Below are 27,766 nucleotides of genomic sequence, written 5' to 3'. Positions count from 1 at the left end.
CCCTTACCGCCGGTGTCCACCAGCGGGTTCGGGGGTTGCCGCCACGACAGGCACCAACGACCTTACGGCCACAGCTCCGATCGGCCGCCTCAACAATGGAGGCGCGGAACATGGTCCACTCAGACTCAATGTCCCCCGCCTCCCCCGGGACGTGGGAAAAGCTCTGCCGGAGGTGGGAGTTGAAGCTCTTCCTGACAGGAGATTCTGCCAGACGTTCCCAGCAGACCCTCACAGAGCGTTTGGGTCTGCCAGGTCGGACCGGCATCTTCCCCCACCATCGGAGCCAACCCACCACCAGGTGGTGATCAGTTGACAGCTCCGCCCCTCTCTTCACCCGAGTGTCCAAAACATGCGGCCGCAAATCCGATGACACGACTACAAAGTCGATCATCGAACTGCGGCCTAGGGTGTCCTGGTGCCAAGTGCACACATGGACACCCTTATGTTTGAACATGGTGTTCATTATTGAAAATCCGTGTCGAGCACAGAAGTCCAACAATAGAACACCGCTCGGGTTCAGATCAGGGGGGCCGTTCCTCCCAATCACGCCCTTCCAGGTCTCACTGTCATTGCCCACGTGAGCATTGAAGTCACCCAGTAGAACGATAGAGTCCCCAGAAGGAGCGCTCTCCAGCACTTCCTCCAGGGACCCCAAGAAGGGTGGGTACTCTGAGCTGCTGTTTGGTGCATAGACACAAACAACAGTCAGGACCCGTCCCCCCACCCGAAGGCGGAGGGAGGCTACCCTCTCGTTCACCGGGGTGAACCCCAATGTGCAGGCGCCCAGCCGGGGGGCAATAAGTATACCCACACCTGCTCGACGCCTCTCACCGTGGGCAACTCCAGAGTGGAAGAGAGTCCAGCCCCTCTCGAGAGGGCTTGTACCGGAACCCAAACTGTGTGTGGAGGCTAGTCCGACTATATCTAGTCGGAATCTTTCTGCCTCGCACACCAGCTCGGGCTCCTTTCCAGCCAGAGAGGTGACATTCCATGTCCCAAGAGCCAGCTTCTGCAGCCGGGGATCAGACCGCCAAGGTCCCCGCCTTTGGCTGCCGCCCAGCTCACATTGCACCCGACCCCTTCGGCCCCTCCCACAGGTGGTGAGCCCGTGGGAAGGGGGACCCACGTTTCCATTTCGGGCTATGCCCGGCCGGGCCCCATGGGCGAAGGCCCGGCCACCAGACGCTCGCCTTCGAGCCCCGCCTCCAGGCCTGGCTCCAGAGGGAGGCCCCGGTGACCCGCGTCCGGGCGAGGGAAAACTAAGTCCATTTATATCACTCATCATAAGGGGCTTGTGAGCCGTGCTTTGTCTGGCCCCTCACCTAGGACCCGTTTGCCATGGGTGACCCTACCAGGGGCATGAAGCCCCCGACAACATGGCTCCTAGGATCATAGGGGCACGCAAACCCCTCCACCACGATAAGGTGACGACTCGCGGAGGGGAACTTCCAACCTGCGAGCATTTTAACGTCTATATGCTAACCAGACGTCTCGGCTAAAACACGTCTAAAAGTCGTCTAAAAGTGTAACAAATATAGACGTCTATGCCATAGACGTCTATAGCATGGACGTCTTATAGACGTCTATTAGACGTCTATGAGACATCTATTAGACGTCTATATGTGAAAGTTTTTTTTAGACGTTTATTGAGTAGACGTTCGAATGATGACTAATAGCTATTAACGCGATTAGCGCTAATCACGCCAATAGCTAGTGATCATTTGAACATCTCGACGTCTATTCAACATTGAGGTTCTCTTCAATACATTTAACCTGTGATCCTTACCTTTGTGTAGTTCCAGGATGTTGTGAAAATGCATTTGATTAGTGATGGTCCAGGGTGTGAAAATTTACATTTTTTTAATACATAAATAGGTTTCAGTAACAGTCATACTTATGTTACCTGCAGATATAAATACACCTTTTGATGTTAAAATTAACCAAAACGATAATTGAACCTAAATAAAAACATTTTTTCAAATGTTATCCAACCATCACAAATATAAATGTGAAATGCTTTTAAATCATATGTTTAAAAATGTAAAAATATACATACTGTCACGTCTCGTCCCCAGCCGTGTTACTACTATGACTAAACTGTCTTGGTTTCTGTCTGTGTGCTCGCCCCTCCCCTCCTGTGTGTCCATGATTAGTTTGAGTATTCTCACCTGCCTCTTGTTACCTGTTGTTTATATTGTTACCTGTCGTGTATATAAGTCCGGTTCTCCATGGATTGGCACCTTGCCGTGGTGGAGAGCCTTGCGTGTTCCGATGAACCTAAGAGTGATGTCGTCTGGAGTCTCGGCTCCTGGTAGGTTCAATCATGGCGGTAAGGTCGAAGGGGAGGTTCCAGACAAAGTGCGAGAAAAAGACCTCAACGGTGGGAGTGGCGGAGGATGACACTGTGAGTCACAACGGCACTGAAGGCGGATGAAGGCTGCAACAGAGGGTGGTCTCCAATCGTCATGGACCCATGCCATTGGATCCCGGCCCCTTCTGCCAAGGACCGTGTGGTGGCTGCAGGCGCATCAGTCTCCTCCGAAATACACTAAAGGTCTGTTTACACTCCTCACTCTTTTATTTAGGAATGCTCTACCCACAATGTGAGACTAGCCCCTGAGGTGGGGGGAAGCGTGGGCTTTGTCTCATGAGAGAATAAACGAGATTCTATAAACAAAAAGAAGTCACAGACAAGATGTCATGAGAATCGAAAAGCGTGCAAGGACAAAATGCTATGTGAAATAAGAAGTCACAGACAAGACACCATGAGAAAAGAGTGCAAGGACAAAATGCCATGTGCAGACATCAACAAAATAGTTTGAGCTATCAACAGCTTTCTTGGATTCCCAGAGATGTAGAAGGTCAGGAAGCTCCAGACAGCATCGTATGACTTGTTGTGGACTGGTGGACGTCTGCAAGGCGAAACAGCAAGCATTCTGTGCAATAATTTTATTAATAAGTACTCATTAGGGAACGCATGATAATATATATATATATATACAATTTATCTAACAATTCCCCCCTGTTTATCATAAGTTCCCGAAGACCAACACATCACCCATATGGCCACTTCAAAAAGATTTTCAGCCAAGGGATCACATTTCGCAAGAACTGACGTACACTCGGGAGGAAACTGAGTCTTAATCGGCAAAGCCAGGTTCAGGAAACAAACCGGACAGGTTTACCACAATAGAATCGCCGACGGGGTCGTCACTAGAGAAGGAACCCCCGTCGATCGAAAGGTCATCCCTTTGGAGCAACGGGAAAGTCTCAGCTGGTGGAGAGATAGCAGTCGTAATTAGCCTGTTAATTAGGGAGCGGAGACAAGGGATGCAACAACATCCACACAAGGTCAAAATGGCAGAGAAAACGGCAATGGAGACCAGGGCAGAGGAAACCAGGGTGCGGTACTTTCCGAACACGTTCAACCAGTCGGTCCAAACCTCTGTGTTCACCCCACTGTGTTCCTTCATCTTCCCGTTCAAGGTCCGCAGGCCCTCAAGGGCCTGGGACAGGCTTCCGCCGGCCACAGTATTATTCGGAATAAACGTGCAACATTGCTCACCGAACATGGCGCAGACACCGCCCTCCTTTGAGAGTAGCATGTCAAGGGCCATTCGAGTCTGGAAAGCCATGAGGGAAGTAGCGGCCAGTTGGGAGTGGACCGCCTTGAAACCCGCCTCGGACCAGTTTCCAAGCCTCTGCACGTTGTAATGGACGCAGTTAATCCTGTCAACATTTTTGTTAATAGTACACCACCAACACAGGGCGGATTCAAAACCAGCCGCTATCTGATTCACCAGCTTATACTCATCCGGTACTCCTCTAGGAACACCAATGCGGCCTTAGCGGATTTGTCAGCAAAAGCATTACAGAGAGAAACAGGATCAGAGCTTGCAGTGTGAGCAGCACATTTGCAAACCGCTACCTTTAAAGGTAGCTGGACAGCATCCAAAAGTTGAGTTAGAATTGTGGAATGGGTGACGGGCTTTCCCGTAGAAGTTATCATGCCACGGTTGCTCCACTGCTGAGCAAAAACGTGCACTGTAGCAAAAGCATACTGACTATCAGTCCAGATAGTGACGGATTTGTTTGCAAACAATTTGCAGGCCCCAGTCAAAGCAATGAGCTCAGCGGCCTGTGCAGACATATTGGATGGCAGTTTAGCAGCCTCCAAAACCACGTCGGGAGTAACAATGGCATACCCAGTAAGGGTCACACCAGATTCATTTTTCTTAGAAGACCCATCAACAAAAAACACATGACCATCTGGCAGAGGCGTATCTTCCAAATCAGGCCGAGCCTTTGCAATTTGTTGGGCAGCATCGACACAATCATGGAATCCGCCGTCGTCAGGAAGGGGAATGAGAGTGGCAGGATTGAGTGTCGTGCATCTTTCAATGGTCAGATGCGGCTGAGACAGCAACGTAGCCATGCAAGAAAGATGACGCGCAGGCGACAGAAAGGTCATATTAGTCTGTAGCAGAAGAGCTGAGACAGCATGAGGAACTTTCAGCGTTAAAGGATGAAACAATACAACACCAGCACTGCTCTCCACAGCCATAGAGGCCGCCACCACGGCCCTCACGCATGGTGGGAGAGCACATGCAACACTGTCCAGTTTAGAGGAATAAAAAGCAATAGGACGCAACTTTGAGCCATGTGATTGGAGCAAAACGGAGGTCATGTAATGACCTTTGCAGTCAACAGTTTGGACAAATACCTTTTCATAGTTGGGCAAAGCTAGATTGGAGCTGGAGACCAAAGTCTGTTTGATCAAAACAAAAGCATCCTCAGCTTCAGGAGTCCATTTTAAGTGAGTGGACATTGAGATGTCTTCCACATACATCAATTTGGACAGAGGAGCAACAATTTGGGCATAATCCAGTATCCAGCTCCTACAATAACTTGTGAGACCCAAAAAAGACATCATTTGCTTCTTTGTTAGTGGCTTAGGAGCTTGTAAAATAGAGGCTTTTCTGCTCTCAACTATGGATCGACCTTGGGAACTTAGATTGTGGCCTAGATACCTAATTTCAGCGGACCACAGTTGAAGCTTGTTCTTGCTGACCTTGTGGCCTTCACTTGCCAAGTGATGCAGCATCGCAAGCGTGTCTTTCTGGCAAGAGGCAAAATCAGGAGATGCTATCAAAATGTCATCAACATAGAGCAAGATTTGACTTCCCATTGGCGGGACAAATTTAGCCATGCTGGCCGCCATCACCTGTGAGTAAATTGTCGGGCTTTCACAATACCCTTGTGGTAACCTCGTAAAGGTGTACCTTGAGCCAGCATATGTAAATGCAAACCAAAACTGACTTTCTTCTGCAATAGGGACAGAGAAAAAAGCATTGCTAATGTCAATCACTGTGAAGAATTTCGCATCAGGTGTCAACGAATTCAACAAGGTATGCGGGTCAGGGACACAAGGTGCTCTCTGAATAACAGCATTTTTTACAGCCTGCAAGTCTTGCACCATTCTCCACCCCACAGAAGGGGGTGCCTTCTTCACAGGGAAAATTGGAGTATTGCAAGGAGAATCCGGGCAAGGAACAATGACACCCGCTTTTAATAAATCAGAAATAACAGGTGCGATCCCCTGTAAGGCATCAGATTTTAAAGGATACTGCCTCACACAAGGGCGGTATTCAGTTTTAGGTCTTATGACAACAGGAAGCGCACCTTTCACTAAACCAACGTCAGAAGGACCCGCAGACCAAAGATGACTTGGGACCTCAGCGAGGATTTGCTCGTCATCTGACATCAACACAAAATCTCAAAATGAGGGTGTTTGCTCAACACCAGGATCAGTGTGGATTCCACTAATGAATGACAAGTCTCGAGTCATATTTTGTTTGAAAAGCTTGGTGGAAGGACTATAAAAGGAGTCAGGATTAACCTGAGTCCAGTCAGAAGCTGCCAAGGCATCACCAGCCATAAATCCCAAACTTTGCCACGTTGCGGTGTGAGGCCTGTAGAGAGAGATGTGGAGCGGAGTGGGAGACATGTGCAACCTCTGAACAGCAGGGGGAGCCGTTTGTATAACTACACAAGCACGGCTTTCACCATCATGCAGAAGGAAAGATGCCGTCAAAGTGGCAGGTGTAGCAGCCTCAAGCATGTTCTCGTAGTTGTGATCAGGACCAGGTGTGTCTTTATGCCACATAGTTATGTGTAGTTTATTGGCTTCCATTGCCCGTTCAGGGCAATGCAAAAGAGTGGCCACACGGGCCAAAAGAGGGGAACCAAATTCCATCACTTCTGCATCAGCCAAATCCAATGAATAAAAATAGTAGCAGTGAAATTGACCAAAAATCTGTAACTGGTGTCGCCTTTTGACAACAATTTGACCGTTAAGAGACACAAGGGAAAGCCCAAGGGCAGTGAGAGCATCTCTACCTAGCAAATTAATAGGGCAACTGGGCATCTGCAAAACGGGAATGCAACAACTTCCCCCTTCCGGGTCCCGTATCCAAACTGGCCGAGACTGGGGAACTGGGGTTGCCAGCCCATTTGCTGCTCTCACCCAAAAGGATTTACCGTTTTTTTTGCACACCTGCAGGTATGTCACGACATGCGGTCGCACATGCCCCTGAGTCACACAAAAAGGTTATTGGAGTCCCGTTTACCATTAGAGTTATCACTGGCTTCTCAATATTGTTCATCAACAAATCTTGAATGTTCAAATCTACATCAACAGGGGGAGCTGTTGACAAGACAGTTGTTCCAACTGTATTTTGATCGTCGTCTAGTCATAAGGGAGGTCTACTCCCGCCCTTGTAATTACCTGGGCAGTTTCTTGCTATATGGCCTTTCCCACGTGACCAGCAAATAGGAGGTTCAGCATTGTATCGTTTTGACTGACCTGAGGCGGGCTGGTCATTTGTTCCATAATTGGGAGAATCACGACTGTACCCCCCGCTACCTTTGCCACGGAATTTGTTACGACCACGCCCCCCTAGGCATGGTTCGAAGGTCTTATTTTGATAGAACACTTCAGACTGCCCTCCTTCAACAAAAAACACGGTGTCTTTTTTCCCCTTCTCCTTTGCTCTTTTTGAATTGACAACTTTTTCGGCGTATATTGCATGATCAATGAACTGTGGCAAGGTAGATGTCGGGAAAGTGATCATATGTTTAGTGATCCAGGTTTGGATTGCTGGTCGCGAATTTGCATGTAGAGCATTTTTGAGTTGTTGGTCATAAACATCAGTTCCATGCTCCAAGCCACTATTGGCTTTGAACACTCTTTCGAGTCTGTGTCTAAAGTCTTCAAACAACTCATCTTCTTTTTGTTTGGTTCGGCCAATGTCTGTGTAATTTGCTCTACGTTCGAATTTTATTTTTATCCTGCCCAATAGTTGGTCAATTTCTGTCTGTAATGGCACCCCGTTACATTCCAATGGACGGCCCCGGGAATCAAAAGGATCCCAGGTGCCTTTAACACTTGCCTAATGTTTGGTTAAGGATGCCATGAAAACCTGCTGTACTTCATCGCCTCTCAAATTATACGAAGCAATGAGTTGTTTCATATCGGTACAGTATTGATCAACATCTTCAGTGGGCAACGCTATACCCTCAATTGCTGATTTTATATCAGCGTTGGTCCATGTTCTGTACACTAAAATTGTGGGTCCTCCATCATCATGAGGATTTGCCACTTCAATCATCGGGTATGCGTCAGCCGAAGGACCCAACTTAGCACGGCTCCGCGTCAACATACCACGAGCACGGCTCCGCGCCAACACACCACGAGCAGAAGCACTATACTCAGGAGGATGATCTGTGCTTGGTAATTTGGGGTACAGAGACGGAAAAATTGGTTCGCTTTGGCGTGTTGCAATCTCCGTCTTTATAATTTGATCATTTTTTTCATCCTCATTCGTCGCATTGTCAGCTTCGGCCTTCAAGCGAGCCCGCGCTGACACTGTCTCATCATCCTCCTGCCTGTGCAACATCAAGTTCTTTTTTATCTTTTCTTCGTCTTCCTTATCTCTCAATTTTTCTCTTATCTGCCCACATTTTCTCTTTTCAGCTTCCAATTCCCATTGTACTATTAGATGATACCCGTCTTTATTCTTCTTTACACCACATTTAGCATCAATTGATTGCTTTAGGTTATTCAACGAATTCGTTTTCAGCTGACCATCAAATTTGTAATCAGTTATCCATTTGTCAAGATATCTTACATTTTCGGGGTCGACTTCTTCCATCAATTTCCAATCTTTGCATTTTAATTCATGTCGGGGTAGCGGTTTTTGTTTGCTACTTGCTGTCCCCATGGTTTATTTTCTAAATTTCGGAGTTGGCAATTCGAATGGCACCTACAGTGTCCTAAAGCCAACTTTATTCACAGGACAGTGGTTAAATGTTCGATGTGTGGTGAGTCTCCGGAGGAAACGGAGAATCCTTGCTTTCGCCCACACAAAGCCACGGTTTACAATCCTGTGTGTCCTCAAATGAGGTTACTCTCAGTCAAACCATACACACACACACGCAATGCGCACTCTTATCGTCCCACAGGCAAGCAGGGGAGTCCGCCCTCCCGTGGATCTTAACAAACTCTAAACCCTTTAACCTTCCTATTGTGTAAGAAAAAAACTTATTTTTGCCTTTTTCTTAAAGTAGATATAAAAGTAGATCTTTTCATGGATAAAGAAGCCAAACCAGCGAAACAAGTGTTAAGAAAAACACCACACATGGCAGCAGAAAGCTAACACATTAGGAAGGTTAATTAGGAGGCCCCACGACACCTCAGCGGAATTTAACTGCTCCAAATTACCTGTACTTCTTTAGAAAACAGATGGGTCCGCTCTCCCATGGAATTTAACTGACTCATCAGTCAGGGGACTCCATCATCCCAGCGGAATTTAACTGTTTCTAATTGCACTTGATAGGGTCTAGAATTGTCAAGGTTTTAAGTGACCTCTTGTCACCGCACCTTCATTCCTTTTAACAGAATCAATATTCATACTCACAGTCTGCTGGGCCTTCTCCTCGGATGATCTCGTCAACCACTCCGGTGTCCAGCCAACTGATCGAGTCAGCCCCGTGAAAAGGGTTTCCTCTATATGCCTTGGCCAAGGACTTGTCCTGCGTCGAAAAGTTAGCTGGAACCCCGAAATAGGTCTATTGAGAACCCAGAACGAGCCCCCAAAAATCTGTTAGGTTCAAAATCAGCAAAAGGATCAGCAGACAAAACCAGTGAGGCAGAATGTTGAGTCTTTTCTCGCGAGGAGTGCATTCAGACTTACAGCAGTACACTAAAGGTCTGTTTACACTCCTCACTCTTTTATTTAGGAATGCCCTACCCACAATGTGAGACTAGCCCCTGAGGTGGGGGGAAGCGTGGGCTTTGTCTCATGAGAGAAGAAACGAGATTCTATGTGAAACAAGAAGTCGCAGACAAGACACCATGAGAAAAGAGTGCAAAGACAAAATGCCATGTGCAGACATCAACAAAATAGATTGAGCTATCAACAACTTTCTTGGATTCCCAGAGGTGTAGAAGGTCAGGAAGCTCCAGACAGCATCGTATGACTTGTTGTGGACTGGTGGACGTCTGCAAGGTGAAACAGCAAGCATTCTGTGCAATAACTTTATTAATAAGTACTCATTAGGGAACGCATGATAACATATATATACAATTTATCTAACACAGGTTGTTCCATTTTTTTTAAAAGCTCAACAATCTCCTTTGGCACATATGATTTGATTAGGTTGTAGCCATGTCATGTCACGTCTCGTCCCCAGCCGTGTTACTACTATGACTAAACTGTCTTGGTTTCTGTCTGTGTGCTCGCCCCTCCCCTCCTGTGTGTCCATGATTAGTTTGAGTATTCTCACCTGCCTCTTGTTACCTGTTGTTTATATTGTTACCTGTCGTGTATATAAGTCCGGTTCTCCATGGATTGGCACCTTGCCGTGGTGGAGAGCCTTGCGTGTTCCGATGAGCCTAAGAGTGATGTCGTCTGGAGTCTCGGCTCCTGGTAGGTTCAATCATGGCGGTAAGGTCGAAGGGGAGGTTCCAGACAAAGTGCGAGAAAAAGACCTCAACGGTGGGAGTGGCGGAGGATGACACTGTGAGTCACAACGGCACTGAAGGCGGATGAAGGCTGCAACAGAGGGTGGTCTCCAATCGTCATGGACCCATGCCATTGGATCCCGGCCCCTTCTGCCAAGGACCGTGTGGTGGCTGCAGGCGCATCAGTCTCCTCCGAAATACACTAAAGGTCTGTTTACACTCCTCACTCTTTTATTTAGGAATGCTCTACCCACAATGTGAGACTAGCCCCTGAGGTGGGGGGAAGCGTGGGCTTTGTCTCATGAGAGAATAAACGAGATTCTATAAACAAAAAGAAGTCACAGACAAGATGTCATGAGAATCGAAAAGAGTGCAAGGACAAAATGCTATGTGAAATAAGAAGTCACAGACAAGACACCATGAGAAAAGAGTGCAAGGACAAAATGCCATGTGCAGACATCAACAAAATAGTTTGAGCTATCAACAGCTTTCTTGGATTCCCAGAGATGTAGAAGGTCAGGAAGCTCCAGACAGCATCGTATGACTTGTTGTGGACTGGTGGACGTCTGCAAGACGAAACAGCAAGCATTCTGTGCAATAATTTTATTAATAAGTACTCATTAGGGAACGCATGATAACATATATATACAATTTATCTAACAGTACCCTAAACATAGCCTGCCGCACAAAATCCTGTCTGGAATACCGCATCCAGAAGGATCACCACCACGCGGTCAGAAACAAAAACATGTACACATTGGAGCCTGGAACGTGCGGACCCTAACGGACAACCAAGCTAGTGATCGACCTGAAAGGCGAACTGCCATCATCTCCAGAGAGCTAAGGAAGTTCCAGATCGACATCGCAGCACTCTCCGAGACCCGACTGGCAGATGAAGGGCAGTTGAAGGAGGAAAAAGGTGGATATACTTTCTTTTGGAAAGGAAAACCTGCAACTGAGCCAAGAATCCACTGTGTGGGTTTTGCTATCAAGAACCGCTTCATCAACCACCTCCATGTACTCCCTGTGGGCATTAACGAGCGCCTAATGACCATACGCCTGATGCTTGCCAGCAATCAGATGGCCACAGTCATTAGTGCCTATGCACCAACACTTGATGCACAGGACAAAGTTAAGGAGGCCTTCTACGCTGACCTAGACAAAGTCCTATCGGAAGTCCCCAAGGAGGATAAGCTAATCCTGCTTGGAGACTTCAATGCCAGAGTGGGACGAAACCACCACCTATGGAGGGGTACGCTGGGGAGAGAAGGGGTTGGAAACACAAACTCTAATGGCACATCACTACTAACCAAGTCCTCAGAACACAACCTAGTCATCACCAACACACTTTTCTGTCAAAAAAACAAGTTCAAAACATATTGGATGCATCCTCGCTCCAAACTGTGACATCTCATCGACTATGTCATTGTCCGCTCTAAAGACCGCCGCGAGGTCCTAAACACCAGAGCAATGACCAGTGCAGACGACTGCTGGACCGACCATCGCCTCATTCGCTCCATCAAGTCCATCCGCCTAATGCGGAAAAAACGGATGCAGAAAAGACAGTGCCGGCCAAGAATTAACATCGAGCTGTTGAATGACACTGCCTACCAACAACAGCTGCAGGAGGCTCTTAGTGCAGCGCTGCCCAACCACTACCCAGAGGATACTGAAACACACTGGAGCACACTTTCGACTACCATAATGAACACCTGCAAAAAAATCCTTGGGCACAAAAAGCGGACACATCAAGACAGGTTTGATGAGAATGACACTGAGATCCAGCAGCTAATTAACAACAAGCGGCAAGCTTTCATCACCTGGCAAAATGACATCCACTGCAAGGTGAAAAGAGGAGCCCATGCCAAAGCGAAGGCAGCCGTCCAAACACAGGTTAGGAAACTGAAGAACCAATGGTGGACAAAGAAGGCTCTGGAGATCGAACAGCTTGCTGACTCTGGCGACACGAGAGGCTTCTTTGATGCCACAAGAGCGGTGTGTGGTCCCAACCACCGCTGCCTAACCCCCCTTCGCTCTAAGGATGGCCTGCTGCTGAAGGACAAGGAGGCAATTGCAAACAGGTGGAAAGAACACTACGGGGACCTCTTAAACAGGGACACTATACCTGAGATAGAGGCTCTTGATCAACTACCACAACAGCCCACAGCTGAAAGCATGGGAGAGCCACCCAGCCTGAACAAGCTGCAGGATGCCATTGGGAAGATGAGGAACAACAAGGCTGCTGGGCCCGATGGAATTCCAGCAGAGGTCTTGAAGAAAGGCGGACCCGACCTTCTCAAGCACATTCATGCCCTGCTTCTTAAAATCTGGGAAGAAGAGGAAATCCCTGCGCAGCTCAGAGATGCCTTAATCGTCTCCGTATTCAAGAAAGGAGACAAGGCAGACTGCGGGAATTACCGTGGCATTTCTCTCCTCTCCACCATAGGGAAAGCCCTCGCTCGGGTTCTGGCCAACAGACTCACCCCCCTGTCAGAAATCATCCTTCCTGAGTCTCAGAGTGGATTTCGCCCAAGCAGAGGCACCACAGACATGGTTTTCATTGCTCGACAACTGCAAGAAAAATACCGGGAACAAAATCAACCACTATACATGGCCTTCATAGACCTCACCAAAGCCTTCGATTCAGTTAACCGTCAGGCCCTTTGGCTGGTTCTATCCAAGATTGGCTCCCCAGGCAAATACATCAGAGTACTGAGACTACTGCATGATAACATGTCAGCCACAGTGCTCAGCGGCAGTGGAGACGAGACGGAACCCTTCAGGGTTGACACAGGTTTCAAACAGGGATGCGTCATCGCTCCAACACTATTTTCCATCTTTATTGCTGCTATCCTCCGCCATACAAGCAAGCATCTGCCCCACGGAGTCAAAATCATGTACAGAACTGACGGTCAACTTCTCAACATCAACCAACTCAGGGCAAAAGGTCAAACCACCACCATATCCATCATGGAGCTGCATTATGCGGACGACAATGCCCTTGTAGCCCTGTCGGAAGAAGACCTACAGAGTATTCTGTCTGCCTTCACGAAGGCATACAAACAGCTTGGTCTAGCCATTAATATAAAAAAGACCCAAATCCTCCACCAACCACTACCAAACTGCAGTTTGACTGTCCGCCCCCCAAACATCTCTATTCATAAGATCCGACTGGAAAAGGTGTCAACTTCCCCTATCTCGGCAGCCTCCTGTCATCTAAAGCCACCAATGATGATGAAATTGACCATCGCCTCAGCTGTGCCAATGGGGCTTTCTCAAGGCTACGGAAGCGAGTCTTCGAGAATCGTGACCTCCAAGCAAAGACCAAAATCCTGGTCTACAAAGCTGTGGTCCTCCCCACCCTTCTGTATGGGTCAGAAGCCTGGACCACATACAGCAGGCACTTAAGGGCACTGGAGACCTACCATCAGAGATGCCTCCAGAAAATCCTCAGGATCAGCTGGAAGGACCGACGCACCAAGACCAGCGTCCTGGAGGAGGCTGGCTAGCCTAGCATCACTGCCACCATTGCCCAAAACCAACTGAGATGGATTGGCCATTGTAATCCGCATGCCTGACTCTCGCCTCCCAAAACAAATTCTTTATTCCCAGTTCGCTGAAGGAAAGCGGGCCCGGGAGGTCAGAAGAAGAGGTTCAAGGACAACATAAAAGCAAACCTGAAGAAGTGTCACATAAACCTTAAAACTTGGGAAGACAAGGCCGCAGACAGGACGACGTGGAGAAACCTTGTCTGTGACGGCGCCGCTCAATATAACGTTGACCTCCACCATGCCGCTCAAGACAACCGCAGACGCAGAAAGGAGAGAGCCCCCACCAAGCAGGCCCAACCCAAACCCACCACCATTACATTCCCCTGTCCACACTGCACCAGAGTTATCGGGTCCAGGATCGGCCTCTTCAACCACCTGAAGACCCACAAAGACCAGGAAGGAGGACCGTCATGCTCGACTACGAGTGACCGCCGATGATGATGATGATATAAGTCCTGTCTGCCCCTCACACCCTGTCGGATCATTGTGTGTGTTGTTGTTGTCTTGATGTCTTTTGGTTCCTGTTGTCTTAATGTCTTCACGTCCTTTGTTTCGCATCCCTGTCGGTTAGTCCTATTGTTATTTCGTTTAGTCATGCCAATTTATCAAGTCTATTAGTTTGTTTTGCTGAATAAACCCTGGTCCAAGCTGCATTTGGTCGCCCTGCTCCATCCAATCTGTGACACATACAGGATTAAATAATGGGGGCTATTTAACAGAACAAAACTACGTTACAATATAAATATATACATTTATGTAGGACATATCAAACAAAACAACCAGCTCGGCGAAACACAACAATATAAACATCACTCTCTTGTGGGCTTTTGATAGCCCTCTTTGCTACTCACCGCTGGAGCCCGTTTTAATTTTAAAGCCATTGCGGTCCTTGTTTCATCATCCGTGTGCGTGTCGCCAACAGCTTCTACAAAGATGAACTCGATGTATATCAGGCACCACCCATTGTAGACCTTGGGATTAGTCTGTAAAAGAAATATGAATATGGGGGGAAAAAACACGACTACCTGTAAAATAGTTTTTCCTTGATGCATCTCATGTCAGTCGCACATTTCGAACATGAAGCAATGGCACAGGAACGAGCAGACAGTTGTTGTTTTTTTTTACCAGCGCTATCAGAGCAGTCTTCCTGAGGGCCCTCTGCACGAATCACACGAGCACGCATATTGAACGTTGTCATTGCCATTTGTGTAGAGTCTACAACAGAAAAAAAATGTCAACAGTGAGTGGAGCCACCGTGTCATAAGCCTTTACTGGTGTCTTTTTTTAATCTTCAGTACAGATGTCAAACTAATCATACCTGTCCATGGTCTTGGAAACATGCAGGTCTTCAAATCAGCGGCCTCCTAACACAAGACTGCTTTGCAATCTGTATACAAGGAATTATGAACAGTGTCTCAGAAGAGAGGAATTAAGAGTAGACAAAATTGAATTGAGGACTTTTTTTCTTGTAAATCAAGCAAAAAAGTAATTGAAAAGTCAGTAACTTTGACAGTACAGCAATTAAACCAAACAGAACCCTACAGGTTCCATTTGTAAGCTATCAAGAGTGAGGGTGGGGACATCCAAAATTTTGACTAACCAATTCTAAGCTTATTCTAAGACAGAATAATTCTAATTCTAATAATAATTCTAATAATTTTAATTCTTTAATTCTAATAATTCTATATTCTAAGCCAGGGATTGCCAGAATGGGCTCCCCGATGACCTTCAGAAACTCTGAGAATAAAGAGAATAGAAATAAAATACTCAAATTACTACAGCTATGACCTCTTTTTAAATGACTAATACCTACAAAAAAAACCTTCACACTCCCTTCCTAGCTGTTGAAGAATGAAGCAAATGTTAGCTGCAAGATTCAAATGAACCATTATCCAATGATAAACTTTGCCCTGTTTTAAAAAAAAAAAATAGTGGCATTCTGTCTGTGCCTTTGAATGTGGTCCAAATTAATTTGGTTGTTGTACATATCCAATCACATTATTTTAAAATAGTACTGATAAAATTGCTTCTACAAGTTGTTATCCAAATGATGAAAATGTACAGGGTAAACCTGGGTTTTATTTTGCACTTTGACATCCGCCATGGTTTCCGGAGTGTGAAAGTCAAAGGCAATGATATGTCATAGGGGTACGAGAATGCTTCCTGGGGGTGTGAGGATACCCTGGGGGAAATTTAAAATTTTGGGGGGATAATGGTCGGGTAACCGAAAAAAGTGAAAACTTCTGGAAATCAAGAAGTCATTGTGTTAATTGGCATTAGGGATAATGCTAATTAAGACTTATAGCTGTAAAATAACCCAATTATTATTATAATAATTATTTAGGGTTAGGGGTGCGAGAACTGGTTGGTGAATTGAATGGAGTGCGAACAAGGAAAAAGGTTAAGAACCACTGCGCTAGGCAGTTGTGATTACTTCTACAATCAAGAATAAATCAAAAATCAATCTGTACCTTGTGGAGTCCGGTCTGTTTTTAATACAGATGCTCCTCTTATCTCCAGGCTTGGAGTCTGAAAAAGAGGGAAAGGGAAAAAGAAGATGTCTGATTTGACAATTCACCCATTAACCGCTGTTAATACCATGACACAACACAATTTTAACTTTTGAAGTGATTTGCCTTAGAGTTCTGTTAGGGTTTTCCAGGTTATCTTTATCGTAGGATTATGTTGGAATGTAGACTATAATGATTAAATCAATCTTGTCTTGCCCTCACAATGTAATGATTAAATCAATCTTGTCTTGCCCTCACAATGCAGAGTAAGATGAAGTGGTTGCTTCCTCTGCTTGATTGACCAGCTGCAGGGGAAGCAATCAAAGTTGTTCTGTTTCCCACAACAGTGTAAAACACCCCCTGCTCTGATCTTATCAGAGGCCGGGGGTTCACCAAACCTGTCCACTCCCACCCCCACTCTGTTCCTCCTAATAAATATGCCCTTGCAGGGAGGAGACTTTTAGATTTCATTCCTGTAGCGAGTGATCTCTCCACCTGCAGGTGTCTAAAAGAACTTGCCTTGTCTCCGTGTGGTTCTTGCAAAATAAGTTGGAGTGAGCAAATCTCTAACAAGTTCCAAGGCCTGTTGAGCGCAAAACAAAGTTAGGTGCACATTTTAATGACATCAGAAGATAAACACATACTTTTTCATGTGCCACTCCTTGAGCTAAATCACAAATCACTACATGGGTAAAAAAGGGAAATTACATCTTTGCCATGCCATCATCTCAAAGCTCATCCAGAGTGAATGGTTTTGTAACTTTTTTGTACCCTGCGAATGATGACATACGTATGCAATTTACAGAATGGTTTTGGGTTTAATATTTCATATTTGATTATTTATTTTTGTCGTCTATTTTAGGTCTATGTGCAGACCTAATAGATACGTCTATTTTAGGTTATTCTATGGACCTAAAACAGACATCTAAATTAGGTCTATGTGTAGACCTAATATAGACGTCTAAATGAGGTCTACAGATAGACCTAATATAGACGTCAAACAGGTTTCAGAAATAACCACACTTCACCCGGACCAATGGTTGTTTAAAACAAAGCAATGCAACCTCTGTTCATTATTTATACAACCTACAGCTAGTTAATGGTTTAATATTTCATATTTAATGGATTTAAATTTGTCATCTATTTTAGGTCTATATATATATATATAGATGTAATTTAGACGTCTATTTTAGGTCTATAAAATAACCTACAATAGACGTCTATATCAGGTTACAGAAATAACCAATTCACATGTATGGATCAATATGCTTGTTAAATCCAAACAACTTCTGTACATTATTGATACAACTTACAGCTGGTTGAGACTTTCAAATTTCGAAATATTATCATATTTGATATTTTTAATTTAGACGTCTATTTTAGGTCGATACCGAAACCAATTTTAGACGTCTAAATTAGGTCTATACAAGACCAGACGTCTAATAGACGTCTATGGCTGACATGGATGGATGGATGGATGGATGGATGGATGGATGGATGGATGGATGGATGGATGGATGGATGGATGGATGGATGGATGGACGGACGGACGGACGGACGGACGGACGGACGGACTTCCGGTTCAAGATGGCGGCGCGTGCACACGCAGCGGCCACTCTCTGTCCCGTTCGGTGTTTTGTGAGTGTTTACTGAGTGTTTGTCCGGCAGTTTTGTGTATGTTCGTCTCGTGTGATACATCGTGATACTAGTGCAGCGGGCATGTTCTGCTCAACATCGGTGGAAGTGGGTTTTATGGCATTCTGGACTTTGGTGCAGAGAGATTAAGGGCGCTCGGACTGCTTTGTCATGGAGCGACGCCGGACTGGCCTGCTCTTCCTCCCCCGGTTGGACTGCGTCGTGAGCTCGGCCTGCTCCATCCTGGAGCATTGTTGGGATGCGTCGGCAGCGGGTCTGCGAGGCAGCGGAAGAGGGGCCAGCGCGGAGACGTCGGGCCAGGCTTGCGGCCAACCCAGCTCGCCCAGCCGTGCGTTCCATTCTCCTGGCGTACGTTCGTTCGCAGGACGACAAGATGAGTTGCGTTCACCTGATAGGATCCACGAACCGGACAGTGCGTGCCTGCTGTGTGCTCGTGTTCACAGTGGCCTGGTTGACTGTCATCTTTCCGGACTCTGCTGTGCATCGGGAGCGGCTAGCGTGCTATCACTCTTATTGTTCATCTTCTTGTTTTATTTTCCTATGTAGTTTACTTGTATGTGCGTTGTGAACTCTGTCTTGTCACCCTGGGATAGTGAGAAACGTAATTTCGATCTCTTTGTGTGTCTTGACATGCGGAGGAATTGACAATAAAGCAGACTTTGACTTTGACTTTGACGTACGGACGGACGGACTGGTGGACGGGCGGGCGGGCGGACGATTAGAAAATGCAATCCACCGATAAGAGGGAATAGGCTTTGTTGGATTTGGTCCACAATTTGGGAAGCGCGCTATCCGCACCTCATGGCAAGATCCATAGCTAAACACCTGTCATCCAATTCACTCACTGCGTTTTAGTTATTTCAGTTTTGAGGACGAGAACAAAACACAGAAACAAACTTAGACTTACACAGGTTGGTTGAGTTCAATCCAATTCTTGTTAAGAAACCTCTGTTGCCAGGAAAAATACCATATTGAAGCGAATATAAGACGGTGTTTTTTGCATTGAAATAAGGCTGCGTGCGTGCGTGCGTGCGTGCGTGCGTGCGTGCGTGCGTGCGTGCGTGCGTGCGTGCGTGCGTGCGTGCGTGCGTGCGTGCGTGCGTGTGTGTGTGTTACGGGGGGGTGGCTTGGTGAGGGCTGTTGTTTTTCCATCCACCTGTTTCCAGTCTTTCGGCCTTGGCCTCACCCTTTGGGCAGGTTCTTGGCTGTTCTTCTCCTGCCGCTCTCCCTCTGGCACCTCTGCTGGTGCAAGTAACATATCTGCGGACCCTTCTCACCCAGGTCACAGTCTGTTCAAACTACTCCCGTACGGACGGCGTTAGAGAGTGCTGTATGTCAAAACCAGCAGACACAGACACAGCTCCTTCCCCCATGCTGTCGCTCTGATGAAATCACACCACTCATAGAGTCTTAGAGACATCACTGTGCAATAACATCTTGCTCTCACCACTTAAATGTTGTAGCAACCCAAGATTTTGAAGGAACAGGCTTGGAGTGTTTCTGAAGGAGTGTAGTTTATTGAAGAATTGTGCATAGGCACCAACATCGTCGAACACCGTGAAAACTGTGACACAAAATGACAGGCAAATTAGCCTACAACAGGCACATACTGAAAACAACAACTGCATATTAGCAGGCTAACAAAATGACAAAGTATATGAAATACTATACAAATCAATATATACGGTATCCAAATGAATCGTACCTCGCTCCGCTGATCAAGGGTGCTAAGGGGAATCCTTGGAAAGCTGCCACCAATACTGTTGCAAAGCTAGTTAGCCATGAACGTTGCTAGCTACACAAAGAAACCAGTCTTCTTTTAAACTAAAATTGCCGATAATTCTATCGCTAAACGGGACAAAAAGGCACACAATAACACTGTTAACCAACACTGAGTGGAATGAAACAAAAATAAACACTCATTAACAGAGGAGAGAAGACGTGGAAAGATAAATTATTATGAGCTGTCTTTCTTGCTACTATCTTCTTCGAGGTCTCGTCTTTCTCTGAGCTTGACCGTTGGCGCGCACACAGAAGTTACAAGGCACAAGAAATTTAAAGTGACAATGCTCAAGTCACACAACTCACGGCCACTTACAAATGTTGTTAGTTGCCTGAATGTTGACAGTCACTTAAATGTCGTACAGAGGCTGAGATCAACCGGAGTCAAATTCCCTGTTTGGCATGCACAAACTTGGTCAATAAAGCCGATTCAGATTCTGATTCTGACTTACTTACTTTCGTCACATTCTCAGTAAATCATACTTGCAACCATATCTTTTCTTTGTTTGGCCAAACGTTTTGTTGGATTTTGTCCACAATTTAGGGAGCGCCTCACGGCAAAAGCCTTTGCCAATCACCTGTTATCCAATTTACTCACTGCGTGCTCGTTTGATTTCTTCAGATTTAGGAAAATGCAAAGACACTGAAGCAGAAATTAGACTTAGACAGATTGGTTGAGTTCAATCACAATTCTTGTTCAAAAAGCTCTGTTTTCAGGAAAGTACAATACAGCGCTGGGCCCTTCAAGAGCGGAAAGTCTCCATTCAGAAAAGGCAAAGTCCAAGGTTGTTAGATCAGTTTTATATTCAGTAGCACATTGTGGGCCGGGATTGATGGGCGATGAGTCTTCGGGGTGGGGCAAGTTCGAAGGAGAATCTGCTTCCATGGGAGTGGTGCTGGTTATGGGCGATTCGGTGTGTAGGTGGGGGGCTGTTGGTGTGTGTGTGTGTGTGTGGAGGGGGGCTGTTGTCTTCCCTCCCGTCTTTCGGCCTTGGCGATCATCTTTGGCCGAGTCTTTCGGTAGCTCCTTCTGGCACCTGCTGGTTTTATCTCCACGTGACCTTCCTGTGAACATTCTTCTCCAATCTTGGACATACACTGTCGTACCTCATTCAACCGTATCTTTTCTTTGTTAGGCAAACTATTTCCCTCTGTGCAGAGCGTTCAGTAGTAATCAAAAACTGGCGTCTAGCATTAGTCAAAACATAAGATACAATCAAGTACTGACCGGTCAAGACGACTCTGGCCGTGTCCATGATTCAGAGAAAAAACATCAGGCATGCATTCCACAGTTCCTTAAGGGTCATTAAGCTATTTAGGCAATATATCAAAAGTCATTTGTTATTTCAAAGTCCTCAGAAATATATCAGATCATAAAGTTATAAAAAACCTTTCTCATCACCACTTATCAAAAATGTCTAGTTATGTCTTCTTTATTGATTTGGTGTGTAGGTATAATTATATGCTTAAAATGTTTCTTTTATTTATTTAATATGTGAATATACTTGTCTGCTTATGTACTTTATTCAATGAGGTTTGAGCATATCTGTTTTTGTAGCGAGGCAGGACTTTTTGTATTTCGACCTCATTCCTTCACTCCCTCTGTTGACCTCAGTTTAACTGAGGTCACCAAAATCGTTGATGCCACCAGGGTCCCTCTGTTGGCACACCACGTCCCTCTGTGGAGCCGCCAATGAGTGAGAAAAATAAATATAGATAAAATTCATACCCAGACATTTGTAAAAGATGGAGAGTGGAAAGGCAATTGGCCTAGACAACATTCCAGTGACAGCATGGAACTATCAAGGAGAGATGGCAGGGGAGATTTTTAAAAAGCGAGAAGTTCCCCGGAAAGGTGTTGACTTCTATTCCTTATTTCAGACCACGGCGATGCGCAGAACTGTAGTAACTACAGAGGTGTTGTTATGTTGATTAAGCAAAGCATGAAGTTATCGGAAAGAATGTTAGAAGCGAGGCTTGGAAATCTACTGGCCAAAATAATGGAGAGTGTGGCAGAGACAAAGATAGGACATGCAGATGGTTGGTGGTACAGAAAGATATGGAAACGATTGCTCTGCAGTCGCGGCCCCTAACAGGAGCAGCCGAAAGAAGTGGAAGATGAGAAAGAAAATCCATCCATCCATCCATTTTCTGAACCGCTTAGTCCCCACGGAGGTCGCGGGCGTGCTGGAGCCTATCCCAGCCGTCATCGGGCAGTAGGCGGGGGACACCCTGAACCGGTTGCCAGCCAATCGCAGGGCACACAGAGACAAACGACCATTCGCACTCGCACTCACACCTAGGGACAATTTTGGAGTGATCAATCGGCCTACCAAGCATGTTTTTGGGATGTGGGAGGAAACCGGAGTGCCCGGAGAAAACCCACACGGGCTCGGGGAGAACATGCAAACTCCGCACAGGGAGGGCCGGAGGTGGAATCGAACCCGCACCCTCCTAACTGTGAGGCGGACGTGCTACCCAGTGCGCCACCGAGCCGAAAGAAAATGTGAAAGAGAAATACATAAACAAATAACGAAATACATACATACATATATAGTACATACATATAGACAGACAGACATCGAACGATTGCCCATTCGGTCACTCAGCCCTTCAGTCAGTCACTCAATGAATAACTGAATCAATCAATAAACCAACCAATCAATCAATCAATCAACCAATCAATCAATCAACCACTCAATCAATCAATCAATCACACAGGTGTTAACTAATTTGTAATTGTATTGCAAGCAATTTGAACTCTAATGGAATATGATGATGTCCATATCTGTTTTATCAAATTCTAATCCTACTTTACCTTTGTATAAGGCACAGGTGTCAAACTCAAGGCCTGGGGGCCAGATGCAACCCGCCACATGATTTTACGCGGTCCGCGAAGACAAATTGTGCTTTTTATTCACGTGTCATTACTCGAATTGCAAATTGTCTTCACTTTTAATAATATTTGATTTTTAAATATTAGACCGGTTTTTATTTGTCTGATTTGAAAGCAAGTTACTTACCAGTTTGTTTTGTAGCTTTTACTCTATATAATATGAGGTGCTCACACATTTATTTGGGTATGACAGTCATACCGGTCCTCTGAAAGAAGCTATGACTACACTGCGGCCCGTGAACAAATGAGTTTGACCCCCCTGGTACAAGGGATAGCCTTCTCATTGATCAATCACGTATCTTAAATCATGCGTTTCCTCCTTTGAAGCGACTATGTACTTCAAACCCAAACGGCACCATTTTATAGGGAAAAAACTTGTCGAATCTATTTGTTTCCGACATAATACTTCCGCAATCATCTTAAATTTGTTCAGTTTATCAATCCCTTCCATTGTTTATCCTGCAAATGAATCACGTGAATAATGTGTTATTCAAACTTTAACGTTCATAATCCACCTGTTCCCAATTTGTTTGGAGTCTGTATGTTATTGTTCTAATTTTTTACATTTAATACTCTCCCACCTATTTGATCCTATCTTGTGAAGGTCTACAGTTTATTATAAGCTATTTGAAACTCTTCACACTTGTTACCAGGCTTTGGCTCCATCTCATGATGTTGTCTCCCATTCACTTGATTTCTGCCGAGCTGCTTCTTCTCCTCCGTCCAGCATGTTGAAGACTTCAAAACCATCAAATCTGAAAACACTTAAAATCTCACAATTCCCCCCTTTGTTTTTTTTTGTTTTTTTTTTCTACCTCCCCCTTTTGACACATTCTAAAAAATGTGTCACAATGGTTATAAAGTAAAAATAACAATGTCCATGGTGACATACCCATCGCCAGCTGGACTTCGGTGTACCTCCAGATGCCATCCTAGCCTGGAATCACCAATTCTCAGTCCCTGAAACTCGACTGGCAGCATCTCACATGGCTGTATGAACAAAAGCCACCACCCACCTGTAACTGCGCATGCAGCTCTCCGTACAATAAACATCCATAATACCAAAAAAAAAAAAAAAAATTCATAATGATAAAAATAATAATCCACACACGGGCGCATGTCAAACGCATGAAATAGAAAATTGGAGCCTGCCGAGCCTGTCATGAAACCGATCACATTTACAAACTCATTATGAAAAGTAAAGGGTTAGTTGTTAATGCATGTTCACAGACATGACACAAAATTCTCCAAGACTGCAGTTGACAACCTGGAAAGTAAAGTAAGTTTAACAAATAAAGCACAATCTGCTCCCTGGGTTGCTGTTAGAGGCTGCAATACAATTAGGTAAAACATCAAAACAAAGCAAGTCATCACAAATTCCGTCACATATAATTTCGTCACACTGTCAGGCAAGTCCAGAGTTGTTGTCATACACTGTCTTGGCTCAGAGTCTTGACTGTCAATGCTGGTATAGTCACGTCTGGTCACAATCTTGAAATGGGCCTTCTCCATTGAAGTCTTTTGTTGTCAATGGTGCCCCAGAGTTATCCTAAACCCATATTTAGTCCAAAATGAGCCCTGATCAATCTTGCTTTTTCAAATCTGTAGTATCTCTATATTTTTCAGGTGAGAGGAATGTTATCCTCTGCTGTGATCACATCACCCCAACCTTGAATCATGTTAACCATTCACAATACACAAACCCCATCCCAAGTACAGACTTGACATTCATACAGCATTACAGACAAACTGTCATCCCACAACACACACATAAAACATACAATATTAAATTGTAAAAAGAACCCTCCCTACGCAAAATTTTCTCCTCAATTAAAATTTCCCTTTTTTATTTTAAATCCAAAATTAATATCTAATTGTCTGGTCTCCTGTCCTCACATTGTTTGCCTATATGCATAATACTGGAACATGATTTAACTCCCCATTTAGTTTGCTCACATTTCACACTTAGACTATTTGACACTTTGTGTTGAGCTGTAACTTCAATATTTCCACCTTCCCATATTTCTTCCACTAAACAGTTCTATTTTGCTTTGAGTTTAAATTCATCCCTCCAAATCACTACCTCTGGCAAAGAACCAAAAATTTTTAGAGCACTCCCTTTTACTGTTACCTTGTTCCTTCATTCATCTTCTCACAAGCATTACTGACCCTCCTAAGAAATAATGATACTGAAAATAATGTTTAAAAAATATACACAGCTTCCTCCTGCCACTTACACTATAACCTTGGATTATCGTTCTCATTTTTGTTAATGCCAATTCTTAGAATTAAAAAGAAATACTTACTCTTGATAATTGAGTCACGCTATATCACAAATTTTGAAAACCTTCTTCCATGTTCCCCCTTTGTACCTATCAAAACCAATTAGAAATATTTTTGCTGTCATGATCATCATTGTGGCCCTCACACTTATTGTTCTTGTATTTTAAATTGGCAATTTTTGTACATTTGGAGCTCTTTGAGACTTGCTTGTGGGCTATATAAATACATTTGAATTGCCTTGACTTTATTATTATTCAACTTCTTCTGCATTCTTCTTCCTTTTATTTTATTTTTATCTCAACTACTTCCACATAATTCATCTGATTTATTCCATTACACTTTTAACCTCCTAGATTCAAATTCAAATTTCACATCCTCACTTCTACCATTGCGGTAAAATTTTGCAAAATTTCATTTTTTCCCTTCTAATTTCTTCTAGTTTTCCTTTTTTCCACTGACTCAACCCATTTCAATTTTTTAACTGTTCATCTTATGACTACCTATTCCAAAACTTCTCACTTGTGGAAAATTTCAAATTTTCAACTTTAAAACTCACGCCCAATTTTACAAAATTCTTTCTATATTTTTGTCAATTTTCTAGCCAATTCAACACGTTCCAAATTTAAACATAATCTTGTAGCTTTCCCCGAATTTTTATTCAGCCTCTTCGCCTTCACACGCAATTTCTACAGAAATGAATAATTCTAGTTATTATTGTTAATCATCCGTGGCCCTCGTAAAGACAAGCCGCACCAGTAATGGATGGATGGATGGATTGTTAATCCTAACCCCAAGTGCCTATCATAAATTGCCATTTAAATCAATTGTCGCAAGGGTCATGTCATTGTATTAGTTATTTAAAGCCCTACTGTATTACTATTTTGCTGACTATCCAGAATTCCAACTTTCTTATGGCCCCTCACCCCTTCAAACTGAAATACCGTATTTGCCGGTGTATTGGTCGACCTTTTTCGATCCAAAATCGACCGAAAAAAATCGACCTCGACTTATACACCGAGTCATAAAATTTAACTTCGTATTCATCGCTTCAAATGTGATGGTAACCAAGGCCGTTTCTCATGCATCTCATTGTGCGTTGCACTTAGAAAATTTGAACCGTGCGGCGTGCGCGAGTGCGCGGCCCGCTGGAAGTCCAATGAGGCGCCGCGATCTCCTGCGCGGTGCTTATAAAGTGCCGATCCGCTCGGCTTGGAGCTATTTCCGACCTCCCGTTGGTGCCGGGCGGCGTGCGCGAGCTCGCCGGCCGCGATCTCCTGCGCGGTGCTTATAAAGTGCCGATCCGCTCGGCTTGGAGCTATTTCCGACCTCCCGTTGGTGCCGGGCGGCGTGCGCGAGCTCGCCGGCCGCGATCTCCTGCGCGGTGCTTATAAAGTGCCGATCCGCTCGGCTTGGAGCTATTTCCGACCTCCCGTTGGTGCCGGGCGGCGTGCGCGAGCTCGCCGGCCGCGATCTCCTGCGCGGTGCTTATAAAGTGCCGATCCGCTCGGCTTGGAGCTATTTCCGACCTCCCGTTGGTGCCGGGCGGCGTGCGCGAGCTCGCCGGCCGCGATCTCCTGCGCGGTGCTTATAAAGTGCCGATCCGCTCGGCTTGGAGCTATTTCCGACCTCCCGTTGGTGCCGGGCGGCGTGCGCGAGCTCGCCGGCCGCGATCTCCTGCGCGGTGCTTATAAAGTGCCGATCCGCTCGGCTTGGAGCTATTTCCGACCTCCCGTTGGTGCCGGGCGGCGTGCGCGAGCTCGCCGGCCGCGATCTCCTCCGCGGTGCTTATAAAGTGCCGATCCGCTCGGCTTGGAGCTATTTCCGGCCTCCCATTGGTGCCGGGCGGCGTGCGCGAGCTCGCCGGCCGCGATCTCCTCCGCGGTGCTTATAAACAGCCGCATGCGCACGGCCTCCCGGAATTTGAACACATTTCGTCAATAAATTTCGCATATTGAATTTTGAAGTTTAATATAATGCAACAATTGAGCTCGACTTATACAAAGGATATATCATAAAATCGTAAATTTCCGTCGAATTTTAGGGGGTCGACTTATACACCGAGTCGACCTGTACACCGGCAAATACGGTATGCATCCTATAAATCAGTCGCAGTTGATGTGTAATCAAATTCTGTTGTTTTTTGATAAAGGTCAATTAAGTTTAGCAATTCAGCCTTCTGTTGCCCGAATCCAAATTTTCACTGGTCCAATTATGAAATTTCATTATTTTCAGTTAGATTAATTATGTCTTCGAAATGCTAAGTTACATATAAAAATTTATGATTCAAATGATTTAATTTCTATTGATCAATGTCCACTTTACGAAGTTTCTGATCACGCTGTCGTATAATTTGTCAGTGTATCTTCACTGTCCATATCTATGTATTTTGTTTTTTATCCCCGTTTCAGTGTCAATAAGCAACCTTATTATTCCCTCTTTTATCAAAACTCCTCAGTTATGTCTGCCCCAGCACCCAAACACACTTCCATCCCTTTTGTCCCACACTCCACCAACTTTGTAATGCTTCAGCAGTCTTTAGCAATGTGTCCAGTTTGACTTCATGTGACTCGTGCAAGTCTTTAGCAGCCTCTCCTCTTCGATTCTCATGATGATGATTCAGGGCTGGACCGTCCGCCATTCTCAAATGCGTCCATCTTGTCTTTGTTCTTTCAGTCCATTTTCTTTTTGATCTGCAACTGTGTGTATTTCACCAACTATATGGTTCTTGTCCTGTGAAGAGCTGTGCTTGCCCCCTTCAAGCATGATAATAGTTCCTGTTGTTCTCCCAAAGGTCAAAGGTGTCTCATGACCAGGGACAGTCCTCTGTTGATTTTGAGGCAGCCAGTAGAGTACAAGGACTCAGTTCAGGACTTGTGCCATGCGCTAGGGCAGAACACACTGGGACACAAATTTCACAAAACTATCTTCGTGTTATCAATCTTCCTGTGTAGTATTTGTTCCTTACACCCCAAATCTTCCCATTAACATATTGTATCCTATCAGTTGCGCACACTCATCATCTTACTATCAAGCCGCCCTCATCAAAAGCTTTTTTTTTTTTTTT

General features: G+C 45.2%; 1 long non-coding RNA gene across 1 annotated transcript; it reads right to left on the bottom strand.

Annotated features, from left to right (window-relative positions):
- Positions 1–5,828: 5,828 nt before the first annotated feature.
- On the bottom strand, positions 5,829–26,786 carry LOC137840775 (uncharacterized). The gene is made up of 7 exons (XR_011087799.1): positions 19,447–26,786; positions 19,189–19,305; positions 16,047–16,668; positions 14,894–14,962; positions 14,701–14,790; positions 14,427–14,558; positions 5,829–10,590 (listed from the first exon to the last, which is right to left on the bottom strand). It is a non-coding gene; the product is annotated as an uncharacterized lncRNA (long non-coding RNA).
- Between the last annotated feature and the right edge of the window lie 980 nt (positions 26,787–27,766).

This window comes from Syngnathus scovelli, chromosome 11, assembly GCF_024217435.2.
Source record: "Syngnathus scovelli strain Florida chromosome 11, RoL_Ssco_1.2, whole genome shotgun sequence".
NCBI lineage: Eukaryota > Metazoa > Chordata > Actinopteri > Syngnathiformes > Syngnathidae > Syngnathus > Syngnathus scovelli.
The sequence above is the reverse complement of the archived record's forward strand: the minus strand, read 5'-3'. Positions and strand labels throughout refer to the sequence as shown.